This window comes from Nerophis lumbriciformis, linkage group LG23 (genome assembly GCF_033978685.3).
Source record: "Nerophis lumbriciformis linkage group LG23, RoL_Nlum_v2.1, whole genome shotgun sequence".
In the NCBI taxonomy this organism is placed as follows: Eukaryota; Metazoa; Chordata; class Actinopteri; order Syngnathiformes; family Syngnathidae; genus Nerophis; species Nerophis lumbriciformis.
In genome coordinates, this window is record NC_084570.2 from 10,816,142 (window position 1) to 10,841,029 (window position 24,888).

General features: G+C 38.8%; 1 long non-coding RNA gene across 1 annotated transcript in view; it reads right to left on the reverse strand.

Moving 5' to 3' along the window:
* Window positions 1-7,615: 7,615 nt before the first annotated feature.
* LOC133622599 (uncharacterized) overlaps window positions 7,616-24,888 on the reverse strand; it is a 36,684-nt gene continuing 19,411 nt past the window's right edge. The window contains exon 2 of the long non-coding RNA XR_009817805.1: window positions 7,616-7,712. This is a non-coding gene — a long non-coding RNA (uncharacterized lncRNA). The remainder of the gene's footprint in view (window positions 7,713-24,888) is intronic.

A 24,888-nucleotide genomic window follows, 5' to 3' on the forward strand; every position in this document is an offset into this window, starting at 1 on the left:
AACATTTTTTCAAAATAAAGCGCTTTGAAAGACGCAACTCCAACAACAAAAAGTCAGCTCTCCACCACTACAAACTAACACAATATTAATAATAAGAATTGCAGTTATACAATAACACAATATTGATATTGTTTATTTAAAGCGTATTTTACAATATTTTTTTTCGTAAATTAAGCATTTCAAGCTTGTAAATAACAATACTACAGTAGTATTGGCCACAAGATGAGACTGACATATGTGTTTAGAAGGTAATAAACTGAGCAGTTCCCTCCTTACTGTTCTTTTTAGCATATTAAATAGCTTGGACCTTAAATCCTACTGAATAGCTCTTTATCTTCTTCCCTTTCTGCAATTTTAAATTATTGAAATTAGCCTCTTCCATTTGGGAAAATGATGCCTTGAAAGGTGAAGTGTCACTCGTGACGTGACGAGTTTGACCCGGCGGTAAAACGAGGCATATGCTAATTATTCTGCTAAACAAGTTTGACCCGGCAGTAATTCTAGGCATGCGCTAATTATTTTGCGAAGCGAGTTTGACCCGGCGGCAATTCGAGGCAATACGGTAGTCTATAATTAATAAAATCTAACCAAGATGTTAAATGAACTAATGACGCAGTCACCTTCACTTTGAACACACTGCACACGAGCGGATGAAGGCCATACTTACTCAACAGCCATACATGTCACATTAAGGGTGGCAGTATGAACAATGCCAACACTGTCCTAAACATGTGCCATATAGTGAAAACACACTAAACAACAACGACAAACACATTTTGGAAGAATATTTGCACCGCAACACAACAAAACACCACAGAACAAATTCCCAGAATTCCCTGCAGCACCAACTCTTCCGGGACGCTACAATATAAACAAACGCCATTGGTGGATCTACACGTAACATCCACTGTGATGATACCACGTACAATAGCGTATCTAGTCGATACTACCACGATTACGTCGATATCTTTTAACATCACAAAACCTTCTTTAGTTTTTTTTTAATTTATATTATGTTCATAAACTCAGGAAATACAACCCTGGAAATATGACTAATGTATGATCCTGTAACTACTTGGTATCGGATTGATACCCAAATTTGTGGTATCGTCCAAAACTTATGAAAAGTATCAAACAACAGAAGAATAAGTGATTATTACATTTTAACAGAAGTGTAGATAGAACATGTTAAAAGAGAAATCAAGCGGATATTAACAGTAAATGAACAAGTAGATGAATAATTAATTTTCTCCCACTTGTCCTTAATAATGTTGACAAAATAATAGAATGATAAATGACACAATATGTTTCTGCATATGTTCACTATTTTATTTAAGGACAAACTTGCAATAAGAAACATAATGTACCCTAAGATGTTTTTGTTTAAATAATGCCAATAATGACATTTTTTGTGGTCCCCTTTATTTAGAAAAGTACCGAAAAGTACCAAAATATGGGTATCAGGACAACACACCGAGCATCCACTGGCAGAAATGTAGATCGGCGCCTATGGTACCAATGATTGTCACACACACACTAGGTGTGGTGAAATTACTCTGTGCATTTGACCCATCCCCTTGTTCCATCCCCTGGGAGGTGAGGGGAGCAGTGAGCAGCAGCGGTGGCCGCGCTCAGGTATAATTTTTGGTGATTTAACCCCCAATTCCAACCCTTGATGCTGAGTGCCAAGCAGGGAGGTAATGGGTCCCATTTTTACAGTCTTTGGTATGATATATACTGCTGGCCAATGAAATCTAAAACAAAATAGGCCCAGTATCGCACTTTGGACACCGCCACTCTAAATAAAAATATTTATCAAAATATATTTTATTTTATATGAGGTTGTTAAAAATGTTATTGTCAAATCAGGTCAATTCACATGTGCAATACTGACATTTCACTCCAAAACAGACCCTGACTGGACTTGAGATGAATTTGTTGGCAAGTTTTGATCAAAGCCTGCTCAGTGGCCTTGTGGCTAGAGTGTCCGCCCACAGGTCGGTAGGTCGTGCGTTCAAACCCCGGCCGAGTCATACCAAAGACTATAAAAATGGGACCCATTACCTCCCTGCTTGGCACTCAGCATCAAGGGTTGGAATTGGGGGTTAAATCACCAAATTGATTCCTGAGCCCGGCTACCGCTGCTGCTCACTGCTCCCCTCACCTCCCAGGGGGTGGAACAAGGGGATGGGTCAAATGCAGAGAGTAATTTCACCACACCTAGTGTGTGTGCGTGACTATCAGTGGTACTTTAACTTTAAATACGTAATGTACATTGAAGTAAAACATAAATAAATGTCACCGGATCACATTCTGACATTAAAATTGCATTTGTGTCAAAATATTGGGGTCTTTTCCAAGTTAATATATGTGCTAGGGAGTGATTCATCCTGATTAATCCAAATTCAAAAACCTTATTAATCTGATTAAAATAGCACTTTTTTTAATTGTAAATCCCAAATGCAAATACCTATTATATTGTAATACTTAGAGATGTAAAAAAAAAGAGCTTTCCCAAACACTAAATTAATTAGGTGACTTTTATGAAGGTTTTTTAAAAAAAGGTTTCCTGACAAGTTGTAGCTAAACCAGTGGTTTCCAAAGTGCGGTCCGGGGGCCATTTGCGGCCCGCAGCTAATGTTTTTACCAGCCACATGCATTCTGAAAAAATACTATTGCAAAAAAGTGGAATAAAAGAGCATATTATGTTTTTTCTTTCAAAAGTATTGGTTGTGAAAGTGAAAAACATCAATATAGTCCCCACATCCTTTGACTTTCTATAGTCTGAGACACTCAGTGGAAAAAGTTTGGGCACCCCTCATCTAAAAACACACAATTATAGATGCCCTTGGAGACTATAGAGATGTGTACATTTTTAAACAATGTGCAAAAATTTGGCTTTTGCCTTGGATTTTTTTTAAATTCTATTTTAATTTTAATTTTAATGTGGTTTATTTTGCATTGCTGCCATTGCTCTACGATGTCGCTGCTCCTGGAACCTTCATCCCCCTGATGGCTCAATTGATACATAATTCATGTGTTTTAAACACACCAAGTTGTGTGTTTTGCATATCTTTGTTTTTTTCGCCACCAACAGGTCTCCCATTCAGCGCCACAGGTGCATTTATGCTGCTCTGTTGCTAGGTAACGCTTGACTGACGCGGAGCACGTGCCATTCAAAGCGCCCTTTTGTTTGCTACCAGAGAGCGCCAGAGAGAACGGCATTTAACCCACACATGCGCGTGCTAATGGGATCTTTTAATACGTTTTAATAAGTGTATTTTTAAAGAATGCCGCAAGGCCTGTTACATGACTCGCACTCCTTCACGTAATCGAAACCTATTTCCCCAAGTCTCTCTATATGACATTTCATATTTTGTTTCCTAATTAGTGACAGTTGATCAACAGTCCTCGCTCTTTCCGCCGTGCTGGATTTCTTAATTTCCATATGCATGCTCCCTCGCACATGCTGGTTATTGGCCTCCTGAGTGCTGGTATTGGATACTCACTGAGTTGTTCCCTTTCTTTTTTGGTCAAACTGAATTAGACAAAGGTTATTTTAATCAATGAGCTGAGATTCTGGCTCCTTGTGGGTGTCCTGCAGACTTTTTCTGCCTAATACCATTTCTGCATGTCTCATCATTGGTGCCGATCTACATTTCTGCCAGTATGTGCTCGGTGTGTGTGTGTATTAGTGTTGTCCCGATACCAATATTTAGTATTTCGGTACTTTTCTAAATAAAGGGTACCCCAAAAAATTTAATTATTGGCTTTATTTTAAAGGGGAACATTATCACCAGACATATGTAAGCGTCAATATATACCTTGATGTTGCAGAAAAAAGACCATATATTATTTTTAACCGATTTCCGAACTCTAAATGGGTGAATTTTGGCGAATTAAACGCCTTTCTATTATTCGCTCTCGGTTGTGACGTCACATCGGGAAGCAATCCGCCATTTTCTCAAACACCGAGTCAAATCAGCTCTGTTATTTTCCGTTTTTTCGACTGTTTTCCGTACCTTGGAGACATCATGCCTCGTCGGTGTGTTGTCGGAGAGTGTAACAACACGAACAGGGACGGATTCAAGTTGCACCAGTGGCCCAAAGATGCGAAAGTGGCAAGAAATTGGACGTTTGTTCCGCACACTTTACCGACGAAAGCTATGCTACGACAGAGATGGCAAGAATGTGTGGATATCCTGCAACACTCAAAGCAGATGCATTTCCAACAATAAAGTCAAAGAAATCTGCCGCCAGACCCCCATTGAATCTGCCGGAGTGTGTGAGCAATTCAGGGACAAAGGACCTCGCTAGCACGGCAAGCAATGGCGGCAGTTTGTTCCCGCAGACGAGCGAGCTAAACCCCCTGGATGTCTTGGCTCACACCGTCCCTTATGCCACCGAAGGTGATCAAGAGAAGAATATGGACCCTAGCTTCCCTGGCCTGCTGACATCAACTACAAAACTGGACAGATCAGCTTTCAGGAAAAGAGAGCGGATGAGGGTATGTCTACAGAATATATTAATTGATGAAAATTGGGCTGTCTGCACTCTCAAAGTGCATGTTGTTACCAAATGTATTTCATATGCTGTAAACCTAGTTCATAGGTGTTAGTTTCCTTTAATGCCAAACAAACACATACCAATCGTTGGTTAGAAGGCGATCGCCGAATTCGTCCTCGCTTTCTCGTCGTGTCGTTTTCGGCGGTTTCGCTTGCATACGGTTCAAACCGATATGGCTCAATAGCTTCAGTTTCTTCTTCAATTTCGTTTTCGCTACCTGCCTCCACACTACAACCATCCGTTTCAATACATGCGTAATCTGTTGAATCGCTTAAGCCGCTGAAATCCGAGTCTGAATCCGAGCTAATGTCGCTATAGCTTGCTGTTCTATGCGCCATGTTTGTTTGTGTTGGCATCACTATGTGACGTCACAGGAAAATGGACGGGTGTATATAACGATGGTTAAAATCAGGCACTTTGAAGATTTTTTTATGGATATTGCGTGATGGGTAAAATTTTGAAAAAAACTTCGAAAAATAAAATAAGCCACTGGGAACTGATTTTTAGTGGTTTTAACCCTTCTAAAATTGTGATAATGTTCCCCTTTAACAACAATCTTACGGTACACTAAACATGTTTCTTATTGCAATTTTGTCCTTATAGTGAACATACAAGACAACTTGTCTTTTATTAGTAAGTAAACAAACAAAGGCTCCTAATTAGTCTGCTGACATATGCAGTAACATATTGTGTCATTTTCCATTCTATTATTTTGTCAACATTATTAAGGACAAGTGGTAGAAAATTAATTATTTATCTACTTGTTCATTTACTGTTAATATCTGCTTACTTTCGATTTTAACATGTTCTATCTACACTTCTGTTAAAATGTAATAATCACTTATTCTTCTGTTGTTTGATACTTTACATTAGTTTTGGATGATACCACAAATTTGGGGGTCAATGCGATACCAAGTAGTTACAGGATCATACATTGGTCATATTCAAAGTCTTCATATGTTCAGGGACATATTTCCTGCCTTTATAAACATGCCGTATTTTTCGGAGTATAAGTCGCACTGGCCGAAAATGCATAATAAAGAAGGAAAAAAACATATATAAGTCGCACTGGAGTATAAGTTGCATTTTTTGGGGAGATGTATTTGATAAAACCCAACACCAAGAATAGACATTTGAAAGGCAATTTAAAATAAATAAAGAATAGTGAACAACAGGCTGAATAAGTGTACGTTATATGAGGCATAAATAACTAACTGAGAACGTGCTTGGTATGTTAACGTAACATATTATGGTAAGAGTCATTCAAATAACTATAACATATAGAACATGCTATACGTTTACCAAACAATCTGTCACTCCTAATCGCTAAATCCCATGAAATCTTATACGTCTAGTCTCTTACGTGAATGAGCTAGATAATATTATTTGATATTTTACGGTAATGTGTTAATAATTTCACACATAAGTCACTCCTGAGTATAAGTCGCACCCCTGGCCAAACTATGAAAAAAACTGCGACTTATAGTCCGAAAAATATGGTAATATAAATTTTAAAAAACCAAAGAAGATTTTGTGATGTTAAAAAAATATCGATATAATCATAGTAGTATCGACGAGATACGCTATTGTACGTGGTATCATTACAGTGGATGTTAGGTGTAGATCCACCAATGGCGTTTGTTTATATTGTAGCGTCCCGGAAGAGTTGGTGCTGCAGGGAATTCTGGGAATTTGTTCTGCAGTGTTTATGTCATACTTGCCAACCCTCCCGGATTTTCCAGGAGACTCCTGAAATTCAGCGCCTCTCCCGAAAACTTCCCGGGACAAATTGTCTCCCGAAAATCTCCCGAAATTCAGGCGGAGCTGGAGGCCACGGCCCCTCCAGCTCCATGCAGACCTGAGTGACGTGTCGACAGCCTGTTTTCACGTCCGCTTTCCCACAATATAAACAGCGTGCCTGCCCAATCACGTTATAACTGTAGAATGATCGAGGGCGAGTTATTGGTTTCTTATGTGGGTTTATTGTTAGGCAGTTTCATTAACGTCCTCCCAGCGCGGTAACAACACACACCAACAGCAGTCACGTTTTTGTCTACCGTAAAGCAGTTCGTCTGCCGTAAACAGCAATGTTGTGACACTCTTAAACAGGACAATACTGCCATCTACTGTACATGCATATGTGACAATAACATCTACGGCTTTTAGAGAGTGCAGTGCGCACACAACAAGGAGACGAAGAGAATGCATCATCAGAGAGGGTGTTCAGCGTGGTTAGAAAAATAGTGACAGAGAATAGAACAAGGATGGACAATTCAACCCTTAACTCAACAATGAGTAGATGAGTGTTATGTGTGTGTATATGTGTAAATAAATGAACACTGAAATTCAAGTATTTCTCTTATTTATTTATTTATATATATATATATACTAAAATAAAAAAATATATATATATAGCTAGAATTCACTGAAAGTCAAGTATTTCTTATATATATAAATATATGAAATACTTGACTTGGTGAATTCTAGCTGTAAATAAACTCCTCCCCTCTTAACCCCCCCCCCCCCCCCCCACACCCCCTTCACACACACCTCCCGAAATCGGAGGTCTCAAGGTTGGCAAGTATGGTTTATGTTGTGTTGCGGTGCAAATATTCTTCCAAAATGTGTTTGTCGTTGTTGTTTAGTCTGGCTTCACTATATGGCACATGTTTATGACAGTGTTGGCATTGTTCATACTGCCACCCTTAGGGCTGTTGAGTAAGTATGCACTTCATTCCTTCGTGGGCAGTGTGTTCAAAGTCAAGATGATTGTGTCATTAGTTTATCATCGGGCACTATAAAGCCTTGGGTAGATATTGTTAATTATAGACTATTTGATTTGTGACTCTTTTATTATGTGAAACGGACCAAACACGCCACTAAATTAACAACAGGATTGTTTTTTCAAAAATTATGTAAAAGAATGACAGTTGCCGTCAATCCCACGTGGGTCCTCGGCCCCGAAGCAGGATCAGCGCCTATGTGTCTCATTATCTAAAGCAGACATTATCAAACCAAATAAGAAGTAGTAAATCCATGGAGAGTTGAATGTTGTTTATATATTTTAATAGTTGAAGTACATGTGCAAGACAGGAAGTTATAGGTGTGCTGGATTCAGATGGGGGGAGTCTTGCTCGGTTGACTTTCTGTAATGACAAAAAAACAAAATTTTTGGTTAATTAACGACAAAAACGCACATGAAGCTGGATGGTCCTGGACACTATGGCTACGTTCACACTACAGGGTTGAATGTTCAATTTGGTTAATAATAAACAATAAATAATAATAAATAATAAATAATAAATAATAAATAATAAATAATAAATAATAATAATAATAATAATAATAATAAATAATAAGTAATAAATAATAATAAATAATAAATAATAAATAATAAATAATAAATAATAAATAATAAATAATAAATAATAAATAATAATAAATAATAAATAATAAATGTTCAATTTATTTTTGTCAAATATGATAAAACAAATAAATAAGTAAAATATTTCTAATGTGAATGCAATCTGACTATGACGTCGCACACACTGCATTGTTTACGGACGTGAACATGGCTTCCACTCTAGTCGGTCGCAGTACTGGCGCATTTGTGGCAATTTCGAGGATTTTGTGCAATTAAAGTCAACATTTTCTGAATCTAATTTTTGCGTGTAGTGCAGTGGTTCTTAACCTTGTTGGAGGTACCGAACACCACCAGTTTCATATGCGCATTCACCGAACCCTTCTTTAGTGAAAAATATATACATATTTTTTTTTTCAAATTCAAGGCAAAGTTATATGTTTTTTTTTACTGCTGCACAAAATGAACCGTGCATGAACATCACCTTGTTCAAAGAACAAAACCAACACAGTGCGTGAACTCACAACAAATTACACACCTGCAAATCAGTCTGACTTCTGCTGTTGCCTTTGAGAGACGTGAAGTGAATTATATTTATATAGCGCTTTTCTCTAGTGACTCAAAGCGCTTTACATAGTGAAACCCAATATCTAAGTTACATTTAAGCCAGTGTGGGTGGGTAAAGTGTCTTGCCCAAGGACACAACGGCAGTGACTCGGATGGCGGAAGCGGGAATCGAACCTGCAACCCTCAAGTTGCTGGCACGGCCACTCTACCAACTGAGCTATGCCGCCCTAAGACCAGTTCAGATATACGTGGCTTCACCTTGGCAAATGCCACTCTCATGTCATTTTAAATTATAAATGATAAAATACAATTATTTATTTATTTTCACAGCAAAGTCTGTTCCTTTTCTTCGTTTTCCACCCAGACATACAATACTGTAATACACAGCTCATGAAAAACAATATTTTTTGTTATTGTCATTGTAAGTGGGCCAAAACACCTATATTAGAAAATAATCTCATGGAAATTACTGCTGTCATTTGATTATAATAATAAAACATTTTATTTGTTATTTAGTCAGGTTTGGGACAGATGTGCTCACATATGCTCCACTGAATGCTCAAGGAGTTTTCGCGTTTGCTCACGCATATGGAAAATTAGAGGGAACATTGTTTGAGGGTATCCATAATACGCCGATAGGGAGAAGTTTTTATTTACACAATGAGTCGGGTGTGTCTTGACCTCCGCCGAACCCCTGAAGCCGACTCACCCGATCGAACCCAGGTTAAGAACCACTGGTGTAGAAGATTAAGAAGGAAGAGGATAAGTATTTCGCAGTTTTATGGGATAATTTGCTTCGATGTCGGCGAGCAGTCGGAGACAGGAGTGGTAAAACCTTCACGTGAGTTCCCAAAACATTTTAGTTTCACCTGTTTTCTGCACCTGTTTAATTTTTAACCGTCGAGTTTGGCGAAGAATTATGACTCTTATGGCTTTCTGATAACGTTCTGGTCGGATGAATGCGACTTGAGGACGCATCGCATATACCGTATTTTTCGGACTATAAGTCGCAGTTTTTTTCATAGTTTGGGGGTGCGACTTATACTCAGGAGCGACTTATGTGTGAAATTATTAACACATTACCGTAAAATATCAAATGATATTATTTAGCTCATTCACGTAAGAGACTAGACCGGGGGTCGGCAACCCGCGGCTCTATGCGGCTCTTTTGCGCCGCCCTAGTGGCTCTCTGGAGCTTTTTCAAAAATTTATGAAAAATGGAAAAAGATGAGGGTAAAAAAATATTTTTTGTTTGTTTTAATATGGTTTCTGTAGGACGACAAACATGACACAAACCTCCCTAACTGTTATAAAACACACTGTTTATATTAAACATGCTTCACTGATTCGAGTATATGGCGAGCGCCGTTTTGTCCTACTAATTTTGGCGGTCCTTGAACTCACGTTAGTTTGTTTACATGTATAACTTTCTCCGACTTTTCAGGACGTGTTTTATGCCACTTCTTTTTCTGTCTCATTTTGTCCACCAAATTTTCAAGGTTGTGCATGAATGCACAAAGGTGAGTTTTGTTGATATTATTGACTTGTGTGGAGTGCTAATCAGACATGTTTGGTCACTGCATGACTGCAAGCTAGTCAATGTTAACATGCTATTTAGGCTAGCTATATGTACATATTGCATCATTATGCCTCATTTGTAGCTATATTTGAGGTCATTTCGTTTCCTTTAAGTCCTCTTAATTCAATGTATATGTCATGACACACTATCTGTATGTAATATGGCTTTGAATTTTTTGCGGTTCCAGACAGATTTGTTTTTGTATTTTTGGTCCAATATGGCCCTTTCAACATTTTGGGTTGTCGACCCCTGGACTAGACGTATAAGATTTCACGGGATTTAGCGATTAGGAGTGACAGATTGTTTGGTAAACGTATAGCATGTTCTATATGTTATAGTTATTTGAATGACTCTTACCATAATATGTTACGTTAACATACCAGGCACGTTCTCAGTTGGTTATTTATGCCTCATATAACGTACATTTATTCAGCCTGTTGTTCACTATTCTTTATTTATTTCAAATTGCCTTTAAAATGCCTATTCTTGGTGTTGGGTTTTATCAAATAAATTTCCCCCCAAAATGCGACTTATATATGTTTTTTTCCTTCTTTATTATGCATTTTCGCCCGGTGCGACTTATACTCCGGTGCGACTTATACTCCGAAAAATACGGTATATCCGATTAATTTCCACATACAAAATAGGAAAAATTAAAAATTGCACTGTTCTCACTGACATGAAAAAATTCAATACAGGTCGCATATGAGCCAAACAAATCTGAATTGATCTGTAATGTGAACAAGGCCTATGTGTCACCTACACACACACACTAGGATGCAGTTCTAGCACAAAATAAAGTTGATTTGATTTGATTTGATGTGGTCAGAGTTCCAGACTTGATTTATCAGATGTTATATAATCCCACGCTTCAAAGGCATTTCTCCTGTGCATTATGGCACAGCGAGTTGTTGTTGTTTTTTTTACTCCCTGTCATAGCAAGCTGTCAACTCCACTGGAGCTCAGAGGCACTGACAGAGCAAACATGCACATATACGCCTCAAAAAGTCTTGCCGTTTCAATGCAGAGTGCAAATGAACCATTTACTGTCATTTTATGATGCAATTTCAATAAAAAGGTTTCTAGAATTCGAGGTTCTTGCATGTGTGGTCGCTGATACCTGACATGGGATAGATTCCTGTTGGTCTCTGTGTAAAAGTTTGGTAACACTTTAGTATGGGGAACATATTCTAAGTAACAAAGACTTAATTTAGAGTTATTTGGACACTAGGGGAACATACTGTATAAGGGTTAGGGTTAGGGTTACTAATAAGCAAAAATTCTGAGGTTATTGAGTGAAACATTCCGCAGAAATCAATGGTCAACTTTTACAACTGTGCCATCAGTAGTGTCCTCACTTACGGATTTTTAGTTTGGTTTGCTAGCTGCACTAAAGCAAACCAACAGGCCCTCCAGCGAGTAGTTAAAGCGGCGGGGAAAATTACAAGGACAATACTCCCAGAGATGAGTGCCATGTACACAACTCGCTGCCTAAAGCGAGTACACAACATCCTGAAGGACAGATACCACCCAGCACATGGCCTCTTCAGCCTGCTACCCTCTGGAAGGAGTTATAGATCGATTCGCGCCAGGACCACCAGAATGTCTCACAGTCTGTATCCTCAGGCTGTGAGACTGCTAAATGAACAGCCTGCCCCTTTGCTGCCCCAGACCATCTTATTACCTCACTCTTCACCACCTCAATAATTGTGCTCTGGACATTGCATTGCTGCAACATTAACATAACACCCATCAGACATCTGACTGTTCCCACCCCCACGTCCCTCTTATCGCGATCTTCCTGACAATGCTAAAATGCTAAAATGTAAACTATTGTCAACCTGCACATCAATTCAGTTTCTATGCCGCTGGACAATGCTCAAACAAAATCTCGTTGTTCATGTATGACTTAAGTGTTATTATGACAATGACAATAAAGGAATTGATTGATTGATTGATTGATTGATTGATTGATTGATTGATTGATTGAAGACTTATAGTAAATGGCTTACTGGTTGTATAATAAGGCCATGCAGAAGAAGGCATTAATAAGTACTTAATAATGACTAATTAAGAGCCAATATGTTACTAATTTGCATGTTAATAAGTAACTAATTAATGGTGAATATGTTCCCCATACTAAAGTGTTACCAAAAGTTGATATGGCCTGCACATCAAATTAGATTTTTTCTTGCCCTCAAGTGACACAAATCAGATTTTTTTTCTTGCCAGTCTAAATGCTCCAAAGTCCTTCAAATCAGATCTTTTCCCATTAAATTCAGGCCACATCAGTAGGTAGTCCGAATCCGAATGTAATATGTAATATATGTAATATATGAATATATGAATATATATTTTTATTCATAATAAATAGCGGTAACACTTTAGTAGGGGGAACATATTCTTCATAAGAAATAGCAGTAACACTTTAGTAGGGGGAACATATTCTAAGTAACAAAGACTTAATTTAGAGTTATTTGGACACTAGGGGAACATATAAGGGTTAGGGTTTGGGTTACTAATAAGCAATAATTCTGAGGTTATTGAGGGAAGACTCTTAGTTAATGGCTTACTGGTTGTATAATAAGGCCATGCAGAATAAGGCATTAATAAGTACTTAATAATGACTAATTAAGAGCCAATATGTTACTAATTTGCATGTTAATAAGTAACTAATTAATGGTGAATATGTTCCCCATACTAAAGTGTTACCAAAAGTTTATATGGCCTGCACATCAACTTAGATTATTTTGCCCTCAAGTGACACAAATCAGATTTTTATTTTGCCAGTCTAAATGCTCCGAAGTCCTTCAAATCTGATCTTTTCCCATTAAATTCAGGCCACATCAGGAGGTAGTCCGAATCCAAATGTAATATGTAATATATGTAATATACTGTATGAATATATGAATATATATATTTTTATTCATAATAAATAGCGGTAACACTTTAGTAGGGGGAACATATTCTTCATAAGAAATAGCGGTAACACTTTAGTAGGGGGAACATATTCTAAGTAACAAAGACTTAATTTAGAGTTATTTGGACAGTAGGAGAACATATAAGGGTTAGGGTTAGGGTTATTAATAAGCAATAATTCTGAGGTTATTGAGGAAAGAGTCTTAGTTAATGGCTTACTGGTTGTATAATAAGGCCATGCAGAATAAGGCATTAATAAGTACTTAATAATGACTAATTAAGAGCCAATATGTTACTAATTTGCATGTTAATAAGCAACTAATTAATAGTGAATATGTTCCCCATACTAAAGTGTTACCAAAAGTTTATATGGCCTAGACACCAAATTTGATTTTTTTGCCCTCAAGTGACACAAATCTGATTTTTTTTCTTGCCAGTCTAAATGCTCCAAAGTCCTTCAAATCTGATCTTTTCCCATTAAATTCAGGCCACATCAGGAGGTAGTCCGAATCCGAATGTAATATGTAATATATGTAATATATGAATATATGAATATGTATTTTATTCATAATAAATAGCGGTAACACTTTAGTAGGGGGAACATATTCTTCATAAGAAATAGCAGTAACACTTTAGTAGGGGGAACATATTCTAAGTAACAAAGACTTAATTTAGAGTTATTTGGACACTAGGGGAACATATAAGGGTTAGGGTTAGGGTTACTAATAAGCAATAATTCTGAGGTTATTGAGGGAAGACTCTTAGTTAATGGCTTACTGGTTGTATAATAAGGTCATGCAGAATAAGGCATTAATAAGTACTTAATAATGACTAATTAAGAGCCAATATGTGAAAAATGTGCATGTTAATAAGCAACTAATGAATGGTGAATATGTTCCGAAATAGCAATTGTGGAAAGACCGTAAATGACACAGTGGGGTATTTGCTTATATGTTACGTGCATTTTGTAAGTTGTTTACTATACATTTTTTTATTTGTAAAAAAAAAAAAAAAAAGTCAGATGCATATAATTCTTTCAAAACCGCACATTCTTCAAGCAATGCTCCTACATTACATCTGTCTTTCAAAATGTTTTATGGAAAAATGACATAAAGGTCGGATAAAAGCTGGAAAGGTTTTAACAGCGGGGGCTCTATTGATTGTCCCTTTTGGAACACTATTTCGATGTCATGTGATGTGACATCATCCGCAGTCGCTACAATTTTCCACGTCAGATGGAATGCCTAAATTGCATGGACTCAACAAAATGTAACTTGTCAATCATTTTAGGACTCACACTGTTCTTATGAATCAATGATTTGTGGCAGCTCTGGTGATTGTGTGCAGAGATGACAAACTTTTTTTGAGTTCAGTAATGACTACTCGGACTTTAAGGGGAACTACAGTTTTTTGGAGTTTTGCCTATCGTTCACAATCATTATGAAAAAAGACAAGATGTATATATTTTTTTAACAATATTCTAAATTTTAAATAAATGCGATCACAAGCTTACAATGGAGTTTATAGAAGTTGCTTTATTCTGGCAATAAAAACCCTTAAAAACATCCAAACACCTCCATTAAGGATTTATTTACATGATCTAAATACAAACCCCAACACCAGTGAAGTTGGCACATTGTGTAAATGGTAAATAAAAACATATCAAATGATTTGCAAATCCTTTTCAACCTATATTCAATTGAATGGACTGCAAAGACGAGCTACTTAACGTTCAAACTGGAAAACCTAGCTATTTTTTGCAAATATTAGCTCATTTGGAATTTGATGCCTGCAACATGTTTCAAAAAAGCTGGCACAAGTGGCAAAAAAGACTGAGAAAGTTGAGGAATGCTCATCAAACACTTATTCGTAACATCCCACAGGTGAACAGGCCAATTGGGAACAGGTGGGTGCCATGATTGGGTATAAAAGCAGCTTCCATGAAATGCTCAGTCATTCACAAACAAGGATGGGGCGAGGGTCACCCCGTAGTGAAAAAATGCGTGAGCAAATTGTTGAACAATTTAAGAACAACATTTCTCAACGAGCTATCGGTCCGTAATATCATCAAAAGGTTCAGAGAATCTGGAGAAATCACTGCACGTAAGCGGTGATATTACGGACCTTTCGATCCCTCAGGCGGTACTGCATCAAAAAGCGGCATCGGTGTGTAAAGGATATCACCACATGGGCTCAGGCACACTTCAGAAAACCACTGTCAGTAACTACAGTTCGTCGATACATGTGTAAGTGCAAGTTATAACTCTACTATGCAAAACGAAAGCCATATATCAACAACACCCAGAAACGCTTCCGGCTTCGCTGGGCCCAAGCTCATCTAAGATGGACTGATGCAAAGTGTTAAAGTCTTCTGTGGTCTGACGGGTCCACATTTCAAATTGTTTTGGAAACTGTGGACGTCGGGTCCAGACTGTGCAAAGTTCAAAATGTTTAAAAGCCAGCATCTGTGATGGTATGGGGGTGTTTTAGTTCCCAAGACATGGGTAACTTACACATCTGTGAAGGCGCCATTAATGCTGAAAGGTACATACAGGTTTTGGAGCAACATATGTTGCCATCCAAGCAACGTTACCATGGACGCCCCTGCTTATTTCAGCAAGACAATGCCAAGCCACATGTTACAACAGCGTGGCTTCATTGTGAAAGAGTGCGGGTACGAGACTGGCCTGCTTGTCGTCCAGACCTGTCTCCCATTGAAAATGTGTGGCACATTATAAAGCGTAAAATACGACAATAGAGACCCCTGACTGTTGAACAACTTAAGCTGTACATCAAGCAAGAATGGGAAATAATTCCACCTGAAAAGCTTCAAAAATTGGTCTCCTCAGTTCCCAAACGTTTACTGAGTGTTGTTAAAAGGAAAGGCCATGTAACACAGTGGTAAAAATGCCCCTGTGCCAACTTTTTTGCAATGTGTTGCTGCCATTAAATTCTAAGTTAATGATTATTTGCAAAAAAAATAAAAATGTTTTCTCAGTTTGAACATTAAATATCTTGTCTTTGCAGTCTATTCAATTGAATATAAGTTGAGAAGGATTTGCAAATCATTGTATTTTGTTTTTATTTACGAATTACACAAAATGCCAACTTCACTGGTTTTGGGTTTTGTATATATGTAATGTAGTAACAGGCACATTTATAATAACAATTAAATTTATATATTTTGCTAATTTCAAGCATACACGCCGCATTCATTTCAAAAACGCATTACAACATTCGCTTTTTTTCCTCCTCATCACTCACTCACTTACTGTGCAATGTCTGCTGTCATTAGAATGCTGACTGCTAGGATGTTCATATATTCCTATTTAGATAAAGAATGAGTGATAATCCTTGCGAAGAAAAGGGGGGTGGAACTAAGCGTCTTTTTGTGTCCTCGCCATTCCGGGGTCTAAATTGGCCGTCAAAGTGTACCAACTTGTCGGAATACGTCCTCATCCTTCTACTATCCAGGTGAGAGGCATGATTTGTGATCGACAACAAAGTTTGACGCGCAAAGTAGACAAGGAAGCAACTTAACACTCGATTATGTCAACATTGAGTGTGAATGTTGTCTATCAATCTGTGTTGGCCCTGCGATGAGGTGGCGACTTGTCCAGGGTGTACACCGCCTTCCGCCCGACTGTAGCTGAGATAGGCTCCAGTACCCCCCGTGACCCCGGAGGGAATAAGCGGTAGAAAATGGATGGATGGATGGCACACAAGCTTGGGATCATGGCGCCGCTATAAATAGTTTGTCTGCGTCAGCGCTTATAATAACAATATTACTAATACTTAGTTAATATTCAAGTAAAGTAAATGGAGTATTTTTGGCATTTTTTTGATGTTTTTTATTGGGTTTTTCGGGCGGAATAGAGGACATCCCATTGGCTCAGCTGTAAGTGGAATTTTACTTTGGTTTATATTAAACATGTCCGATAATATCGGACTGCCGATATCAGCCGATAGATAGATAGATAGATAGATAGATAGATAGATAGATAGATAGATAGATAGATAGATAGATAGATAGATAGATAGATAGATAGATAGATAGATAGATAGATAGATAGTACTTTATTGATTCCTTCAGGAGAGTTCCCTCAGGAAAATTAAAATTCCAGCAGCATTGTACAGAATTGAGATCGAATTTAAAAAGTAAAAAGTAAATAGTGGGTGCATAAATGGAAACAAAATAGAACAATATTACAATAGAATACAAATAAAAAGCAACAATGAGAATAACAATATAACAGTAAAATAATAATATAACAAGTGAAACTAATATGCTAAATAAATAAATATGCTAGATAAAATAAATGCTTTAAAATGTAATATCGGAAATTATCGGTATCGGTTTCAAAATTATCGGTATCGGCTTCAAAAAGTAAAATGTAAGACTTTTTAAAAGAGACGTATGGAGAAGTACAGAGCGCCAATAAACCTTGAAGGCACTGCCTTTGCGTGCCGGCCCAGTCACAAAATATCTACGGCTTTTCACACACGCACAAGTGAATGCAAGGCATACTTGATCAACAGCCATACAGGTCACACTGAGGGTGGCAGTATAAACAACTTTAACATTGTTACAAATATGCGCCACACTGTGAACCCACACCAAACAAGAATGACAAACACATTTCAGGAGAACATCCGCACCGTCACACAACATAAACACAACAGAACAAATACCCAGAACCCCGTGCAGCTCTAACTCTTCCGGGACGCTACAATATACACCCCCCGCTACCCCCTACCTCTAAACCCCGCCCACCTCAACCTCCTCACGCTCTCTCAGGGAGAGGATGTCCCAAAATCCAAGCTGCTGTTTTGAGGCATGTTAAAAAAAAATAATGCACTTTGTGACTTCAATAATAAATATGGCAGTCCCATGTTGGCATTTTTTTTTCCATAACTTGAGTTGATTTATTTTGGAAAACCTTGTTACATTGTTTAATGCATCCAGCGGGGCATCACAACAAAATTAGGCATAATATTGTGTTAATTCCACGACTGTATATATCAGTATCGGTTGATATCTGAATCGGTAATTAAGAGTTGGACAATATCGGAATATCGGATATCGGCAAAAAAGCCATCTCGAGTTGTAATGGGTATCAGGATTATCTCAGGGAGAGCATGTCCCAAATTCCAAGCTGCTGTTTTGAGGCATGTAAAAAAAAAAAGCTCTTTGTGACTTCAATAATAAATATAGCAGTGCCATGTTGGCATTTTTTTCCATAACTGGAGTTGAAGTTGTGCTCTTATTTTGGAAAACCTTGTTTTTGATTGATTGATTGAAACTTTTAGATTGCACAGTACAGTACATATTCCGTACAATTGACCACTAAATGGTGACACCCAAATAAGTTTTTCAACTTGTTTAAGTCGGGGTCCACGTTAATCAATTCATGGTAAAGTTACATTGTTTAATGCATTCAGTGGGGCATCACAACAAAATTAGGCATAATAATGTGTTAATTCCACGACTGTATATATCGGTATCGGTTGATATCGGAATCGGTAATTAAGAGTTGGACAATATCGGAATATCGGATATCGGCAAAAAAGCCATTATTGGACATCTGTAGTTTATATATGAGTTAGAATGCATAAAAAAAAATACATCCGTCATCATGTTTTTCATAATGATTGTGAACGATGAGCAAAAAAAAAAAAAAAAAGTGCAGTTCTTCTTCTTTAAACACACTTTCTTTAATCACCACCACGATTACGGTTGTTCGATCTAAGTGGACATGTCATGTTTAAGTAGCCACGTGCGCTCAACACATTTAATCATCATACCTTGTGCTCTGATTGACGCCTAATGAATCGCCGGGTCTTGCTTTTGCTAATGGAATCTTGTCAGACCGCCGAACGGCGTTGATGCTCCAATTACTCACGGACTTAAAAGTATTCTTCTTGCTTGCGTAAGTGAGAAAAAAACCTCGTAGATTTAGTCGTATTGTTTCCGGACTGTCGGAGCTTGTGCGGGGGAAATGTGACATTTCGGTCCTTTTTGGGATTTCGCTCATTTCAATTCGCAGCAAAAGTTGCGATGTTTTGAGGTAGGCCTGCACGATTTTGAGACAAAGCCTAATTGCGATTTGTCCCTCCAAAATTGTGATTCGCGATTTTTACATTTCATTTTGGGATGGTCTCCTGCTGGCCCCTCTATGGACTGGACTCCCACTATTATGTTAGATACACTATGGACTGGACTCACACTATTATGTTAGATCCACTATGGACTGGACTCCCACTATTATGTTAGATCAACTATGGACTGGACTCACACTATTATGTTAGATCCACTATGGACTGGACTCCCACTATTATGTTAGATCAACTATGGACTGGACTGCCACTATTATGTTAGATCCACTATGGACTGGACTCCCACTATTATGTTAGATCAACTATGGACTGGACTCCCACTATTATGTTAGATCCACTATGGACTGGACTCCCACTATTATGTTAGATACACTATGGACTGGACTCCCACTATTATGTTAGATCTACTATGGACTGGACTCCCACTATTATGTTAGATCCACTATGGACTGGACTCCCACTATTATGTTAGATCCACTATGGACTGGACTCCCACTATTATGTTAGATCCACTATGGACTGGACTCCCACTATTATGTTAGATCCACTATGGACTGGACTCCCACTATTATGTTAGTCCACTATGGACTGGACTCCCACTATTATGTTAGATCCACTATGGACTGGACTCCCACTATTATGTTAGATCCACTATGGACTGGACTCCCACTATTATGTTAGATCAACTATGGACTGGACTCCCACTATTATGTTAGATCAACTATGGACTGGACTCCCACTATTATGTTAGATCCACTATGGACTGGACTCCCACTATTATGTTAGATCCACTATGGACTGGATTCCCACTATTATGTTAGATCCACTATGGACTGGACTCCCACTATTATGTTAGATCCACTATGGACTGGACTCCCACTATTATGTTAGATCAACTATGGACTGGACTCCCACTATTATGTTAGATCCACTATGGACTGGACTCCCACTATTATGTTAGATCCACTATGGACTGGACTCCCACTATTATGTTAGATCCACTATGGACTGGACTCCCACTATTATGTTAGATCCACTATGGACTGGACTCCCACTATTATGTTAGATCTACTATGGACTGGACTCCCACTATTATGTTAGATCCACTATGGACTGGACTCCCACTATTATGTTAGATCCACTATGGACTGGACTCCCACTATTATGTTAGATCCACTATGGACTGGACTCCCACTATTATGTTAGTCCACTATGGACTGGACTCCCACTATTATGTTAGATCAACTATGGACTGGACTCCCACTATTATGTTAGATCAACTATGGACTGGACTCCCACTATTATGTTAGATCAACTATGGACTGGACTCCCACTATTATGTTAGATCCACTATGGACTGGACTTCCACTATTATGTTAGATCCACTATGGACTGGACTCCCACTATTATGTTAGATCCACTATGGACTGGACTCCCACTATTATGTTAGATCCACTATGGACTGGACTCCCACTATTATGTTAGATCAACTATGGACTGGACTCCCACTATTATGTTAGATCCACTATGGACTGGACTCCCACTATTATGTTAGATCCACTATGGACTGGACTCCCACTATTATGTTAGTCCACTATGGACTGGACTCCCACTATTATGTTAGATCAACTATGGACTAGACTCCCACTATTATGTTAGATCCACTATGGACTGGACTCCCACTATTATGTTAGATCCCCTATGGACTGGACTCCCACTATTATGTTAGATCCACTATGGACTGGACTCCCACTATTATGTTAGATCAACTATGGACTGGACTCCCACTATTATGTTAGATCCACTATGGACTGGACTCCCACTATTATGTTAGATCCACTATGGACTGGACTCCCACTATTATGTTAGATCAACTATGGACTGGACTCCCACTATTATGTTAAATCCACTATGGACTGGACTCCCACTATTATGTTAGATCCACTATGGACTGGACTCCCACTATTATGTTAGATCCACTATGGACTGGACTCCCACTATTATGTTAGATCCACTATGGACTGGACTCCCACTATTATGTTAGACCCACTATGGACTGGACTCCCACTATTATGTTAGATCCACTATGGACTGGACTCCCACTATTATGTTAGATCCACTATGGACTGGACTCCCACTATTATGTTAGATCCACTATGGACTGGACTCCCACTATTATGTTAGATCCACTATGGACTGGACTCCCACTATTATGTTAGATCAACTATGGACTGGACTCCCACTATTATGTTAGATCCACTATGGACTGGACTCCCACTATTATGTTAGATCCACTATGGACTGGACTCCCACTATTATGTTAGATCCACTATGGACTGGACTCCCACTATTATGTTAGATCCACTATGGACTGGACTCCCACTATTATGTTGGATCCACTATGGACTGGACTCCCACTATTATGTTAGATCCACTATGGACTGGACTCCCACTATTATGTTAGTCCACTATGGACTGGACTCCCACTATTATGTTAGATCAACTATGGACTAGACTCCCACTATTATGTTAGATCCACTATGGACTGGACTCCCACTATTATGTTAGATCCCCTATGGACTGGACTCCCACTATTATGTTAGATCCACTATGGACTGGACTCCCACTATTATGTTAGATCAACTATGGACTGGACTCCCACTATTATGTTAGATCCACTATGGACTGGACTCCCACTATTATGTTAGATCCACTATGGACTGGACTCCCACTATTATGTTAGATCCACTATGGACTGGACTCCCACTATTATGTTAGATCCACTATGGACTGGACTCCCACTATTATGTTAGACCCACTATGGACTGGACTCCCACTATTATGTTAGATCCACTATGGACTGGACTCCCACTATTATGTTAGATCCACTATGGACTGGACTCCCACTATTATGTTAGATCCACTATGGACTGGACTCCCACTATTATGTTAGATCCACTATGGACTGGACTCCCACTATTATGTTAGATCCACTATGGACTGGACTCCCACTATTATGTTAGATCCACTATGGACTGGACTCCCACTATTATGTTAGATCAACTATGGACTGGACTCCCACTATTATGTTAAATCCACTATGGACTGGACTCCCACTATTATGTTAGATCCACTATGGACTGGACTCCCACTATTATGTTAGATCCACTATGGACTGGACTCCCACTATTATGTTAGATCCACTATGGACTGGACTCCCACTATTATGTTAGACCCACTATGGACTGGACTCCCACTATTATGTTAGATCCACTATGGACTGGACTCCCACTATTATGTTAGATCCACTATGGACTGGACTCCCACTATTATGTTAGATCCACTATGGACTGGACTCCCACTATTATGTTAGATCCACTATGGACTGGACTCCCACTATTATGTTAGATCAACTATGGACTGGACTCCCACTATTATGTTAGATCCACTATGGACTGGACTCCCACTATTATGTTAGATCCACTATGGACTGGACTCCCACTATTATGTTAGATCCACTATGGACTGGACTCCCACTATTATGTTAGATCCACTATGGACTGGACTCCCACTATTATGTTGGATCCACTATGGACTGGACTCCCACTATTATGTTAGATCCACTATGGACTGGACTCCCACTATTATGTTAGTCCACTATGGACTGGACTCCCACTATTATGTTAGATCAACTATGGACTAGACTCCCACTATTATGTTAGATCCACTATGGACTGGACTCCCACTATTATGTTAGATCCCCTATGGACTGGACTCCCACTATTATGTTAGATCCACTATGGACTGGACTCCCACTATTATGTTAGATCAACTATGGACTGGACTCCCACTATTATGTTAGATCCACTATGGACTGGACTCCCACTATTATGTTAGATCCACTATGGACTGGACTCCCACTATTATGTTAGATCAACTATGGACTGGACTCCCACTATTATGTTAAATCCACTATGGACTGGACTCCCACTATTATGTTAGATCCACTATGGACTGGACTCCCACTATTATGTTAGATCCACTATGGACTGGACTCCCACTATTATGTTAGATCCACTATGGACTGGACTCCCACTATTATGTTAGACCCACTATGGACTGGACTCCCACTATTATGTTAGATCCACTATGGACTGGACTCCCACTATTATGTTAGATCCACTATGGACTGGACTCCCACTATTATGTTAGATCCACTATGGACTGGACTCCCACTATTATGTTAGATCCACTATGGACTGGACTCCCACTATTATGTTAGATCAACTATGGACTGGACTCCCACTATTATGTTAGATCCACTATGGACTGGACTCCCACTATTATGTTAGATCCACTATGGACTGGACTCCCACTATTATGTTAGATCCACTATGGACTGGACTCCCACTATTATGTTAGATCCACTATGGACTGGACTCCCACTATTATGTTGGATCCACTATGGACTGGACTCCCACTATTATGTTAGATCCACTATGGACTGGACTCCCACTATTATGTTAGATCCACTATGGACTGGACTCCCACTATTATGTTAGATCCACTATGGACTGGACTCCCACTATTATGTTAGATCAACTATGGACTGGACTCCCACTATTATGTTAGATCCACTATGGACTGGACTCCCACTATTATGTTAGATCAACTATGGACTGGACTCCCACTATTATGTTAGATCCACTATGGACTGGACTCCCACTATTATGTTAGATCCACTATGGACTGGACTCCCACTATTATGTTAGATCCACTATGGACTGGACTCCCACTATTATGTTAGATCAACTATGGACTGGACTCCCACTATTATGTTAGATCCACTATGGACTGGACTCCCACTATTATGTTAGATCCACTATGGACTGGACTCCCACTATTATGTTAGATCAACTATGGACTGGACTCCCACTATTATGTTAGATCCACTATGGACTGGACTCCCACTATTATGTTAGATCCACTATGGACTGGACTCCCACTATTATGTTAGATCAACTATGGACTGGACTCCCACTATTATGTTAGATCCACTATGGACTGGACTCCCACTATTATGCTAGATCAACTATGGACTGGACTCCCACTATTATGTTAGATCCACTATGGACTGGACTCCCACTGTTATGTTAGATCCACTATGGACTGGACTCCCACTATTATGTTAGATCCACTATGGACTGGACTCCCACTATTATGTTAGATCCACTATGGACTGGACTCCCACTATTATGTTAGATCTACTATGGACTGGACTCCCACTATTATGTTAGATCCACTATGGACTGGACTCCCACTATTATGTTAGATCCACTATGGACTGGACTCCCACTATTATGTTAGATCCACTATGGACTGGACTCCCACTATTATGTTAGATCAACTATGGACTGGACTCCCACTATTATGTTAGATCCACTATGGACTGGACTCCCACTATTATGTTAGATCCACTATGGACTGGACTCCCACTATTATGTTAGATCCACTATGGACTGGACTCCCACTATTATGTTAGATCCACTATGGACTGGACTTTCACAATATTATGCTAGACCCACTCGACGTCCATTGCATCCGGTCTCCCCTTACCATGAATTGATTAACGTGAACCCCGACTTAAACAAGTTGAAAAACTTATTGGGGTGTTCCCATCTAGTGGTCAATTGTACGGAATATGTACTGTACTGTGCAATCTACTAATAAAAGTTTCAATCAATCAATCAATCAATCCAAAAAAAAAAAACACACATCT